The sequence below is a fragment of the Sitophilus oryzae genome, unplaced genomic scaffold (genome assembly GCF_002938485.1).
Source record: "Sitophilus oryzae breed Bouriz unplaced genomic scaffold, Soryzae_2.0 scaffold_1440_pilon_pilon, whole genome shotgun sequence".
NCBI classification, from domain to species: domain Eukaryota; kingdom Metazoa; phylum Arthropoda; class Insecta; order Coleoptera; family Curculionidae; genus Sitophilus; species Sitophilus oryzae.
In genome coordinates, this window is record NW_022146105.1 from 2,277,473 (window position 1) to 2,292,108 (window position 14,636).

General features: G+C 29.9%; 1 long non-coding RNA gene across 2 annotated transcripts; it reads left to right on the forward strand.

Annotated features, from left to right (window-relative positions):
• The first annotated feature begins 794 nt into the window (after positions 1-794).
• LOC115876752 lies at positions 795-11,974 on the forward strand. Of its 2 annotated transcripts, none has more exons than XR_004049201.1 (7): positions 795-865; positions 8,003-8,407; positions 8,670-8,814; positions 8,938-9,070; positions 9,198-9,251; positions 9,454-9,581; positions 10,118-11,974. It is a non-coding gene; the product is annotated as an uncharacterized LOC115876752 (long non-coding RNA). The 2 variants fall into 2 exon arrangements; XR_004049200.1 differs by lacking the exon at positions 795-865 and adding an exon at positions 6,347-6,468.
• The last annotated feature ends 2,662 nt before the right edge of the window (positions 11,975-14,636 follow it).

The window sequence follows — 14,636 nt, forward strand, 5'->3', positions numbered from 1 at the left end:
TAACATTTGACAATGATAAAATCATAAGTTGACACCTTAGGATATGTTGAAATTTGACTGGTTTTGTATTGTTACCTGTTCAGTTTTAATTTTAAAATATGATGAGATGCAGTTTTTCTTAAATTACTTAAACTCGGCTTGTCCAAAATTGTTCTATTTGGAATGTGTATTCAAAATTTGCGTGGAATTTCCTGTTTCCAACGACAAAAAATTTTAACATATCGATTCATTGTTTTTTTTTCCTTAATAATTCCACAACAGAATATAGAAATGTTGTAAAAATACTATTTCATAATCTTATTAATATTATTATTTATGGGGATGGGGAAATTTAAAAAACGCCACGCCACTGCAGTTGCTGCTGCTACTGCAGGTTTTCTCGTTAACTTGAGTAATGAAGCTTTAATTTATTATACTAGATGTGATTAAGGCATACTCAAAAATCAAAATGTCTAAAACAACACCGTGACGTCAATAGCTTATACAGGGCGATATCATTAGTTTGATTTCCGTTAATTTGAAAAATATCGAATATTTTTTCGGAAATATTTGTTTTTTGTTTATTTTTGAGTTTAATTATCTCAGGGTTGATAATAGTTCATTAAAAAATATTATTACTAGCCAGAAATAGATTTGTAAATACGGTGAACAATATTTTTTTATAATATTTACAACTTTTTATTATAATATAAAACAAACACTAGTAGTATTACTACACAATACGATTATTGATCTGTCTATAATAGTTATGTTTTTTTAATGTAATTTTTTTAATATATTTTCTTTTTATTTTCAGATTCCTATTAAAGATGAAACGATTATTTTTTATCATCAGTATTTATGAAATAACAACATTGCCAAAAGGGTGAGTAAAATGCATTACGAATACATTCCTTTTACGCAATACAATTACAATATTTTCTTAAACTTGAAAATTTGATTACCTAATTAAAATAAACAAAAATTAGGTAAACGTATTTTTAGAATTGTTCAGAGAGATTCAACAAAGGTGCTACATTTGGATGCACCATAATATATTGTGGGTCAAGATTTCACTAATATTTAAAGTTATACCAACTAATACATATTTTAATGTATATTCTTTTTATATGCAGATAGCTATTTCAAACATTACATATTGTTTATTCTCAATATCTTCAGTATTTTTCAAATAGGTTTGAAAATAGTTTATTATTGACAAGTTAATGTAAACAACGTTTTATTTATTATAAAATCTGACTATCTTTAAGTAGATACATTTTACCACTAAGATGAAGTTGTTTTTTTAAATAAGATTTAAAAAAAATATAGTAGCTATTGTGAAGCAAAACATAATTTAAAAAAAGGCGATACATTTAGATGCGCCCTCGTATCATCTAGGTCAAGATTTCACTAACATTTAAAATTTTACCCACTAATACACCTTTTAAAAAACAAATGAGACCATAGAAAAATATATACTTGTCCAATCTTCATTAAAGATAGAGCCAGTTTGTGAAGGTCCCAACTCTAAGGCCCGGTTTACGCCGAGCGTCTAATTGAAGAAGTTAAGGAATAACAGCTGCACAACGGAGTGCCTTTTTGTTTGCAAAAAATTAACTCCAACTGTAAAATGGCGTCTTACCCGTTGCCTCGTCTCCTTTTTCTTCATATTCTGATCCATCTCAAGGTTAACTTAAACTATATACACTAGAAAGCAAGGACTACATAGCTGCAGTTGTATTCATTACTGACCTAGTTCAACCAGGGTGGATCATTTATCATCTATGGTCATTGTTTTTATTTTTAAATAAATTTTTGCTTTTAAATTTGATAGGGTGACTTAGGTTTTTTAGGTGACTTTTTACGTACAAAAATAAAGCCTTCAATTGTGCTTAGAATAATTAATCCTAATTTTGTATATTTGCCAATCAGTAATATGCAATTAGTCCAAATAATCTTGATTAATGATTTAGATCTAAATGATTTCGAGGGCCTTTCTCAATATTTGTTTTTATCGATATATCAATAAATATTAACCGTCATAGAAATCATACGATGCCCACTCAGGAATATATGCACAATAAAATGTTGTAATAATTTTGTTTTGTTTATTTACTCGTTACCTATTGTTTTATTTATACATACACTCCATCAAAGTATTTAAGTCAACTAAAATGTAATAATTAGAGATGGTCAGTTACTTTAAAATAAATTCAGTTACTTTAAACCCTGCAAATGAAAGACAAATTTATCTATTTACAAGGGTATATTGCAATCTACTATGCGTGAAAGAAGCGAACAAACATTGTTGATATGTTTTGAAAAATTCGTGAGTATTGTTTTTACCAAAAACGAGATTTTAATGTATATCGGTCATAAACAAACAACATTTGAAATAATTGGTCCCTAATTTGATAGAAGTCTCATTATCACTTATCTTTTGCTAGTTAAGAATGTGTTAAGAGATACCTTCTAATAGAACAGTAGTATCAATTTTTTTCTCGTTTAGGGAAGAATTTTTTCCCATATACAACAGGATTTCAACCGTTTAAATTATATGATTTTGATATTGATATAAACATTTTTTTAATGGGATACCCTGTATATTAGAAGTGTATTAGATAGCATAGATATTTTCTCTGATTTCAAAAATATCTCAGACATACCCTTTATTTTTAGTACTTTTATTAAAATTTTATTAAATAATTGAAACTAAAATTCTCAAGAGTATTACTTTGTTTTGGTTTCAAACTAACCATATATAATTCAACTTTTAGTTAGTTATACATTTATACTATTTTCAATATTTTAGGTAATTTAAATAAAACTGTGAAATACATCTAAAAAATTATCAATTTTTTACATTTTTATAGTAAGTAGGAATTAAATTTCTTAATGAATATTTCAGGATTGTCTCTGATTCTTTGCTTAGTTGTTTAACTTCCATATCTTCTCTATTATATAGATAATACTATTATTATTCTATATTCACGTAAGAAATATATTTATACAGGGTGAGTCTTAAATAAGTGCAAATATTTTTAGCGGTAGTATATTTCGACCCCAGAAACACGACGATGATTTATTTTTTCCCGAAATAAAAAATTTGAAAAATTGGAATTTTTAGTTAAAAATCATAATTTCTTGATAATATGACAACATATTAGGTAGTATATTAAATTTACAAAAAGAAAACCCAGAAAAGATCCAGTGGATATCAAAATTTAAGCAAACATTTTTTTTTTAAATTTGCTAAAGTAAAATAGCTTGGTTATTTTGAACTTACTTATTTGAAAATCTACCTGCCTTGAAAGTATTTGCACGTATTTATGACTTACCCTGTATAGGTAAAGAAAAATTAAAAAGTAGATTTTTGAGCCCAAAGAAGTGAGCCCAGAATTTTTCTTTGGTTACTGTCCTGATTGCTATGTGCGACTTTAACAGCGCTCTATTGTTTCTCTATCAATAGAATTGCTCCATATATCGTTTTTGGCCTTAAAAGGACGGTTTGGTACGGTTCTGACCGACATTTTCGGTTTTCCTCAGTCAGTACACGTAATTACCCAAGTCATTAAACAATATGAACGCCTTCTGTGTGTGACGTGAGTATTCGCGCGTACAAAATCGGAACAAACTACCCAGTCTCGCTTCTCAGAAATCACACAAGAAAGTTGCTTCAGCAAAATTTAATAAAAAGGGCAATATATTCGGTCGTTTAATGTAAAATTATACCATACGATCGAGAAAACAGCGTCAAAGATAGCTTGAAAATGAAGTCATTTTTTACGTAAAATTATATGGGAACTGTCATTGATCGACATTTCAAAACTATCTGAACGGTGTTTTTTTTTATCGGTGGTATATAATTTATATTTTTGTACATACAGGGTAAGTCTTAAATAAGTGCAAATATTTTCAGGGCTGGCAGATCTCGATAAAAGAAACACATTTTGTCATTTTTTTTTAAGTCCGAAATAACCAAGATATTTTACTTTAAAAATTTTAAAAAATATATTTTTCGCTTAAATTTTGAGAACCAATGGAGCATTTCTGGTTTTCTTTCTTGTAAATTTTATCTACTGGCTATGTTGCCATATTATGAAGATATTGTGTTTTTTAACTACAAATTAAAAAAAAATCCTAAATTTTTAAAAAAAAAAACAAAATTTTTATTTTTTTTCGCGAAAAAAACCTCATAGACCTGTATGTGTCTGCCGTCGAAATATACTACCCCTAAAAATATTTGTACTTATTTAAGACTCACCCTGTATAGTACATATCAAATCAGACGTCTAAATGCAAAACCCGACAAATCACAGATTTTGGAAAATTGAGATCTATATACACCATTTAATTCGTTATCCCAAGAGAAACTCCCTGAATTACATTTTTATGCAAGATATTTTCAAGAAATAATGCACCAGATAAATTCAATGCTTTAGATGTATTATTCTTTTTACTATTCATAATATTTTAAATTTTTAATGTATTCAGTAAAATTTATTTGAATGAACTTGTGTGGTTTTGCATTTAGACGCCTAAAATGAATTATACATATCCATATGTTATTATTCTACATTTATATAAAAAATTAACTGAACTATCATATAGTTAAATATTTCCCTGCCTGAGCAGTAACATTATTTATTAATTTATGGTGTAAGTTTAGAGATTCAGTATTTAAATTTTTTATATGCGTTTTACTGGTTGCATAACTTAAACGCAAATGCTATAATTTGATGAGAGGCAATTTTTTATGTAAATTTTAGTTTAGAGTCCATAGAAAAATTATTTCAAGAAGAAAAATTCATCAACATAATTTTAAAAATTCCGCTCTATAATAAAGTTGTTTTTAAGTTGAAATATACTCAGTTATAATGATCATAACATTTTTAATATAAATATACATTTACCGTTGAATGCTAATAGTTATATTTTTTAATGTATTTGTAGAGGCAGAAGAGTTCTTTGAGAAAGTTTAGAGCCATTTGAAAAGCATTTTATCTAAATAATTCAATTATATTAGATTAAAAATAATAAAGTATCTATATTTTCATCCGAAAATCTATTTCAAAAACAGATTTAAAATTTTCTTCGAGAAGTTTTACTGGTTGTCTGAAATTGGAGCAGAGAAACAGTTTCAGCGCTAAAATTATTTTCAACAAAAATAAACATTTGTTCGCTGATATTTAAATCTATAGTTGAATTGTACCTTGTAAAATAACATTTTATCTATCGTTCTTGAATGTTTCGGGTTTTTCGTATTATTTATATGTTTTTTTGCTCATGATTCCAATAAAAAATCGATTTATTCCCAAAAATATTAAAAATAAAAAACTACTTCTAAAAAAGATGTAGCAGAGGGATGAAAGCACAGTAAGTTGATGCCTATTGCGCCCCTGAATCCAACGATACCTCAACTAAGTCGATATAGTCCTATGTGTTCTCGATTTATCTACAAAAAAATATCAAAAGTCAAAATCTACATTTTTATATTGGGGTTGTAGAGGGATATGGAACTACTTACAGTTGATACCTAAATAGTCACGAATCCTACGATACCTTAATTGAGTCGATAGTCCTCTATCTGGTCTCAATTTATTAACCAAAAAAACATCAAAAATTAAAAACTACCCTTAAAATAGAGGCTGCTAGGGATGAAACTCCTGTCAGTTCATGCCTTATGCGCCCCTGGATCCAATGACGATTCAGATAAGTCGATAATCCCATATATTCTCGATTATTTACTTAAAAAATCAAATTAAAAAACTACCCCTAAAATAGAGGTTCCAGATAGATGAAACTATACTGTCGTGGCATTTCTTTTGCATCCCCGAATCCAAGGAGACGTCGCTCAAGGAGGTAGTCCTATACGTTCCCGCGCGCGAGAGATATCTTTAAAACAATTTCTCATAAGGGGCATTATTTAAACTTCATTCAAATGTTATTGCTGCCCTACTTGTAGTAAAGTTGAACTTGACCGATATTTTCGCATTCCTTATAGTAACCTACATTTCATTTTTTTTATTTTTAATTCTACATTTTAAATTTAGAAATAATCTCGTACCCCTTTTTTGGCATCTACTGACAACAACTTTGCCGACTTCTCACAAATTTAGATACAAATCTGCTCAAAAAACATTTTTTATTTTATGAATAATAAATTCAATACTGTTTAAAAGGCATTAATTTGGCCCACTTTTTAATAATTCAACCCACTATATAAAGTTAAAATTAAAATTATTGTTAACAAAGAGGGCTGTGACACCTGTGACTTCCTTCTTATTGGCCAACTCACATATGTCATGCCGTCTTCCGGAAATTGGCGTATTGGCGTCGCGCATGTCCATTTTGAATGCCAAGAGATTCGCAGCTTTCTGTCGCCGGCATTTAAAATTTTGTGATTTCTTTAATAAAAAGCGAGTTTAATGTATACTATATTTGTTCGTAAACTCTTGTGTGTGGTATCGCTGAGCTCTCCAAAAAGTGAGTACTGGATATTTTCTTTATATTATTATATCTGGATTAATTTTTTTTGCAATCTTGTAACCGTCATGGCGTCTTCGCTTTTCTTGTCTTAATATTTTTAATTATTGGTTTTCGATTTGTTTTAAGGTCATTATAAATAGTATTTATTACAGAGCATTAAATATCAGACATTTTACGAACATTTTAATGGTGTACAAAATTCTGTAAGTTCTTTGTTTATTTTTTGTTCTCGAACTGTTAATGGAGTAAAAATTAAATTACGCACTAAGTATATAGGGACAATTAGGTTGATATTTAGCTCTTTAGGTTTTAGCTTTCCAGATATATTAAATTTGTTACTTATTTTTGTCAATAACTTTTATCAAATATCGTTTTTACCTATATCCTTACATAACAGTTATTTCATGTTTTTCTTGTATGATTTAACAATAAGTAATAAATAAATAAGTTAATAACTTCAAAAGCAATTGAAAAATAAAGAAACTTTTTATGATTTGAGTTTTTCTGGAATTTGTGATTGTGGTACATCTCCTGCATTTTATTTTGTTTATTAATCAGATAGTACGTATATATTTTGTAGTAAACCGTTATTTCAGTTTTTTAATTATTATTATCAGCCTATTTTATTAATCTCATTTTTTTAAAGCCAAACGTAGGTATAAAGAATAAGGTGATATTTATTAATGATTGGGTAATATGTTTTATACTTTGTCCCCTTTTGTAAAATTCTAGAAATAATTTTAATTGTTTAATTTTAGAATTTTTCATTTTTTAATTATTATGTCCTCTTATTATTACTTTACAGGGTATTCCTTAATGACACGCTAATATTTAAAGAGGGTGATTCTTGGAAATATTCTAAGAAAAAATCAAATGTCATAACACCTTAACTTTTGAGATACAGAGTGGTAAAATTTTCTGACATAACATTTTTTTTCATAATTGCTCTGATGTTATTATAGATATCATTATCAAACTTGATACACGTATCGGTATCGATGTATATACAATTTTATGTTTTTCAACCAGTGGCGGATATGCGGGTTGTACATTGAATAATTTTGAGAAAAAAATGTTAAGAATTAAGAGATACAACAATTTTTTTTGTGCATATCATAAAATTCATTTTTATGCTTGGAAGACATGTTTCCAATTTGGAAAGGTAATTAATTATATATCAGAGTTATTATGAAAAAACTTTTTTTAAAGAATTTTACCACCTTATATCTCAATAGTTAAGATGACATACATTCATATGAAGTTTTTTTAGAATAGTTTGAAGAATCACCCCATTAAATATTGCCATGTCGTTAAGTAATACCCTGTGTATACCCTCACAGCTTGTGAGCACGGGCGCGGTAAGCCCGAGGTGCCAAGCTGGAAACTCATTTTGCTTCGACTTGTCTTGGGTGAGATCCATTCTTTTATTATTTCTTTCCATCGATTTCCTTTGATCTCTTGTTTTCTTTCGACCTTTTTTTCTCCTTTAGTTAGTGTCAAATGTCTTACAGTGTTTTACTTTTCTTTTCAGACGCGGTTTAATACTACACATCAGCACACTGTCGCCCAATGGCTGAACCGGCAGGGATATTATTAATTAACTTGATGGCAATTAATGAAATTTACGTAAGTAAATTTTACCAGTGGTGTCCGAACGGACTTGATGAAAGGGTGACGCTCCAGAGCGCGGCGCTACCTTCTTCTGTAGAGGAGACCTGGATTATCTCCCGAAGTTGATGTTATGCCTTATGATGAACTATGTAGAATGCATAAGTACCCAAGGGAGTCACCACCCTCTGGTTTACGAACTAGGTGTTCTAAAGCTAGAGTCTTCGGCCGGATACTGCTGTAGATGATGCTAGTACGACTTATAGTATTTCAGCAGATTGTCCAACTTAAGAAGCAATCTAGAAACTGGAATTTGCTTGTAAAAAATGTAAGTTTATATTTCTCTAATCAACTATTCAATCAAGATAATCTCTAAATCTACTGAAAAGTTGTATTGATTAGATTAAGATAATTTGAATATTATTTTATTATGTTATAAAAAAAAAATTCCATCTACTATTAACAATTTAATTTAAATCATATGCTATGAGAAAACTTTGAAGACTCTGGTCTGTTCTCTCATATACTATATATAGTTTGAAACACGTTTTAGAGTAGGATAAAGCTAATATTTATTTATTTTATTTTAGGAAATACTACAATAACATATTCCTAACAGTCCTGACACTCTTGGCTAACCTCCCATGTTGATGAAACCACAACAGTAGATTATCTTGATTTGTTCACAAATCTCATAATACTGGATAGAACTACCTACCAGGATTCTTCTTAAAAGTAAGAAACATTTCATTTTATACTTAAGGCTGATTTACACGTATATATACCATGTAAACACTTTTTCGTGCCAGCGATTGTCAACAATTTACTTGCTAATACATATTTGGATTTTTCTTTCAGTTGAATTGCTGGTAAACAAGTCTCTCGGGGAGGTTTAGCTCTTTTGAGAGGACGTGAGACATTTTACTAGGGTTCAATGCGGTGGTCAATATGAAAAAGCACTTTTCTTCAGCTGAATCTTCCTTCTATAAATGTAAGTTTAATACATTTCTAATTGCTTAATACTAATTATGGTTGCTATTATTATTTTGGTTAAAAAAATTATTTGAATAAGCTGTACACCTTAATAGATTCTTTTTTTTTTCTTTCATGTATTTCAGTAGATTGTCGAACTTATGAAGCAATCTGGAACATGGAATTTGCTTGTAAAAAATGTAAGTTTAATTTTAATCTACTGAAAATTTATATTGATTAGAAATAATTTGAATATTATTTTATTATGTATATTTCTATCTACTATTAACAATTTTATTTATAATATTATTTATTTTTCTTGACACTAATAGGTGTCTGATTTTAATAGTTCAATGATTCTCTATTATTAAAGTCAATACTTATTTATTTATTTTATTTTAGGGTATATTACAATACAATATTCCTAACACTGGACTAACCTCCCTTATGTTGATGGAACAGCAGCAGTAGATTGTCTAGACTTGTCACAAATCTCAAAATTGATAGAGCTACCAGCATTCTTCTTAAAAGTAAGAAACATTTCTAATTTTAATCTTATAGTCTGATTTACACGTATCCAGTAGCTATTGCCGGTTTCACTGGAACGTTTCACCAGCCCTGACGTAGTAGTGATACCATGTAAATACTTTTTTGTGCTAGTGATTGGTACTGAGATGTGTTTAGAAGGTGCTACAACCATGCCAGTGCTGACGTATCAGTAAAAGTGGCAGCAGCTACTGGATACCTGTGAATCAGTGTTTATTTTCGTTAGAGATATAATAAGAAGCACAGAAGGGCAATAATAAAAAATGAAAAAGTTATATGCAGAAGGAGAAAATAAAAAATATTGCAGCTGCCTTTGTCCTACGTTTTCGTATTTTTATAATATCTCTACGGTATTTTCTTTATTTGAAAGTTTTCTTCTGTCCATAGAATTTTACAATAATATAAAAAAAATGAGTAATAAAGTTTAAATATATTCTTAGATATTTAGGTTAAATAGTTCTTGAGTATCTTATAAATACTTTATATATAATATTGTTACTTATAGTATGTTTACTTGTAGGTATTTATTTTGCTGCTTCTGGCTGTTGCTTCCCACCTGCTCTTCCTCATCTTCAACAGGGTAATACGTAGTATTACGTAGTAATAAATTTTATATAGTATTAATAAAAAATACTATTAAAAATTTATTATTGCTTATTTTTTATAAAGGTATATTTAATAAATTAAGTTACATTAATTAATAGTGTTAATAAATATATATAGTCTATTAGCTATAACGTCAATGGATTGGTTCTTCTAATGGGTATGCAACCAGAGATACATCAATGGTGTAATTCTGAATTCCCATTGTCTTTAATTTTTATATTATTTAGATTCGTTTTATTTTATTAAAAATGATTAAATTCATCTAGAGTACTTACTTGAGTTAAGTAATATCCATGCTAATATACTTTATTACTACAAAAACACTACTTTTATTCTTGTATTAACGTATTAATGTATAAAGTATTGTAACTTTAAATTTTCAATTTTCGCGTCTATTTGTATTAGTTTATTTTTTAGCTCAGTACAGTTATACAGTTTACAGCTGATAATTAAACTAATTAAATACAGCAATACATAAATAAAATTAGTTTTTTAACATATGTTACATGAATGGCACACTTATATTTTATTCTATTTTACATTAATGCCGATTATATTTTATTTCTGTAAAACGATATGAGCAATATGAATACATTTAATTTTGTCTCAATACACATTTTTAATTTTTTTTTCAGTATACAGTGGCATAGCTTTTTAAAGACACGTATATATTTTGTGGTAAACCTCTTATTTCAGTTTTTTAATTATTAATATTAACCTCTTTTATTAATATAAAAGGTGGCGTTAAAAGACGTTAAGAATAAGGTGGTATTTATTAATGATTGGTAATATGTTTTATACTTTGTCCCCTTTTGTAAAATTGTAGCAAGTTTAATTGTTTAATTTTAGAATTTTTCATTTTTTAATTGTTGCGTCTTAAATTAAATTAAAGATAATAATCTAGAAGAGAACATTAACTAAATTTTTTAGTGTTAGTGTCAATGCAATGAACTCTTATAACTGTAGAATTTTATTCTACTTGTATTCATAGAGCTCCGTTTAAAAATTAATATAAGCACTTTATAAGAATAATTATTCTTCATATGCTGGCATTTCATAAAGTTTTTATATTCTACTCTTAAACATTTTACTCATTGTCTACATTTTATGTATTCCTAAATGAATTTAGAGTTATTTTTAAAATTCTTTTTATATATTTATCTATACATATTATAACCAGTAGTAGCTAAGCAAGTTTTTATTACCTGGAGGCTCATACTTTCTGAGAAATTAAATTTTTAAAAAAGTAATTTTTGTCATATGAAGAATTAATTTGTAGCATAGAGTTCTTATTTTAATTAATTTCTTAATGATGCTAATATATTATTTTATTTATAATATACTGCAAAATATAATGCTATCTTCTATTTCTAAGTTATTGTAACAGCTTTGTTCAAAGGACGGTATTTTTAGACCAATATTTTTTTGGGATGCTAATAGAAACTTGTCACGTACCTATAATGAACCACCTATATCTTTATGCGAAAATGTATGAGGTCTTTTATTTGTAGGATATTAAAGGATTGTGCTGCTGTGTAAATCGACGATGTAGAAAAGGTAAGAATTAGATTAGCGGCTGTCGTAGATTTTTTCTCAACTTTTGCTTCGCTCCTATAGTTCATTCTTTCATTATTCCTATTATCCGTTAAATGATCCAACTACAACATAACTTTGAAAATTTCCAAAAAAAAATTATTTTTTGCTAAAATTTTGAGTACCACTGCGGATCTTTTCTGGATTTTCTTTCTTGTAAATTTAATCTAATACCTATAATGTTGCCATATTATCAAGAAATTATGTTTTATTCTAAAAAATTTACAAAAATTTCGAAAAAATGTTTCAAAAAATTTCGAAATTTCAAATTTTTTTTTTCTCGAAAAAACCTCATAGGCGTGTTTCTGGGGTTGAACTATACTACCAGTTCAAATACTTGCACTTATTTCTGTGACACCCTGATAATAATTACGCAAACTGTAATGTAATTTTTCTTTAGTCACACCTTGGGTCACACGGTTTTTTATATTAAAACTGAAAAGTACTACGTACCTGAAGAATTCTATAGATTCTACGACAGTTACTTACCTTTTTTACGCCCTTATAATCCGATTCAGACCACTAATATTTTCTTTTCGCAGTTGGTCTTGCCTACAAAAAATTTTCAAATTCTGTAATGAAAATTTGTAGTAGGAGACAATAAACGAAAAGGAGTATAAGTTTAATAACTTAAACTTACATTTCTTTAAGGTCTGATTTCCTAGCGGCGTCTGGCGTCCGCGACCCGCCGCGCACTGGTTTGTTTCCCTATAAAGGCCATACATTACTTTTCATTGATATATACAGGTTTAGCCACGTACGTTCAAAAAACGAGCCAGTGTGCGTCGAGACGTGGACGCCAGACTTGTGCGCCAAACGTCGCTAGGAAATCGCACCTTTAGGTGGCCATACCGGTGCAAAACCTCGGGCTGTAGCGATCCAGAGAATAGAGTGGCATCGGAGAATTCCATGCATTCCATGCACAATCCAGCTGCCATATACTTTAGATCGTTACACCTTGGGTCGCACTGCTGCACAATCATTTTAGTATTCCAATGAGTTTTTCGCTGTTGACCTTGTCCGCTACAATTGTAGCGGGCAAGGAAAACTTCTTCTGGCTGCACCGAGCCAGGGACCAAGGCGGCGTTGAAAGAACATCCATATGCCGCCTTGGTCTTTTTTTGGTATAGCTATGGCAGTTCTGCCTAGAACTGTTTCTTGTAACCATCAGAGACTACTTGATTTCATAATACTATGAAATCAAGTAGGTTTTGCGGGTACGCGCTTACTGTGTGTGTAATATTATATATATATAATACAATACACCACAGTAGGTACTATATAATATAATATAGTACGTACATGTACTATATGTATCTGTCCATGTACATGCAAAGTGCGATATGCGTGTTGTGTGTCATATATTTATATATGACACACAGCACGCATTTATAGATTTATAGATATCACACTAATAAAATGTAGGTAATTTATAATATTATGTATACTATTTAACTCCTGTTCATTTTTTTGCCTTTTAATAAATCTGATTTAAAAGTATCCTGGATTTCATTTTTTCACCAAAGCTTAACCAAACCAAATTTGCGATTTTAGTTCGGTATTTTGCTCCCAGAGGGCGCTGCACTCGCATACAGTTTAATCGATGGTGGCAACTCTAGCGGCAAAACGCTGAACTAAAAATTTGGTTTCAGCCTTTTGGCACCAGAGGGCGCTACAGTCGCATAAATTTTAGACCGATTGTGGCGCCTCTAGCGGCAAAACGCTGAACTAAAAATTTAGTTTCAGCCTTTTGGCACCAGAGGGTGCTACATTCGCATAAATTTTTGAACAATAGTAGCGCCTCTAGCGGCAAAACGCTGAACTAAAGATTTAGTTTCGGCCTTTTGGCACCAGAGGGTGCTACAGTCGCATAAAATTTTGACCGATTGTGGCGCCTCTAGCGGCAAAACGCTGAACTAAAAATTTAGTTTCAGTCTTTTGGCACCAGAGGGCGCTACAGTCGCATAAATTTTTGAACGATAGTAGCGCCTCTAGCGGCAAAACGCTGAACTAAAAATTTAGTTTCGGCCTTTTGCTACCAGAGGGCGCTACAGTCGCATAAATTTTTGACCGATTGTGGCGCCTCTAGCGGCAAAACGCTGAACTAAAAATTTAGTTTCAGCCTTTTGGCACCAGAGGGCGCTACAGTCGCATAAATTTTTGACCGATTGTGGCGCCTCTAGCGGCAAAACGCTGAACTAAAAATTTAGTTTCGGCCTTTTGGCACCAGAGGGCGCTACAGTCGCATAAATTTTTGAACGATAGTAGCGCCTCTAGCGGCAAAACGCCGAACTAAAAATTTAGTTTCGGCCTTTTGCTACCAGAGGGCGCTACAATCGCATAAATTTTTAACCGATGGTAGCGCCTCTAGCGACAAAACGCTGAATTAAAAATTTAGGTTCAGCCTTTTGTCACCAGAGGGTACAACTATCGACAAAATATATAATTTTTTTTTAATTAAAACAACCAAATAACTCCAAAACGTATTTATTATATTTGTTAAGTTAACAAAAAGACAGCCCGGTTCAAATCATATGTTTTTAAGGATATTTGTTTGTATATGATCACATATACATACAGTAACGTGTGTACGTCTTTGTACATTATATCTTTATATAATGTACAAACTCTACTGTGTGGATATGTGATATATACAACTATACTCCTGTAATATATATTACCATACCTTGTTTTGCTAACAAAAAGACAGCCCAGTTCAACCATGTTTTAAGGATTAATATTTTGTTTGTATATGATCACATATACACATACAGTAACGGTATCGTCCTATATATATATTTTTAATTAAATACATGCAAATAACTCCAAATACGTATATT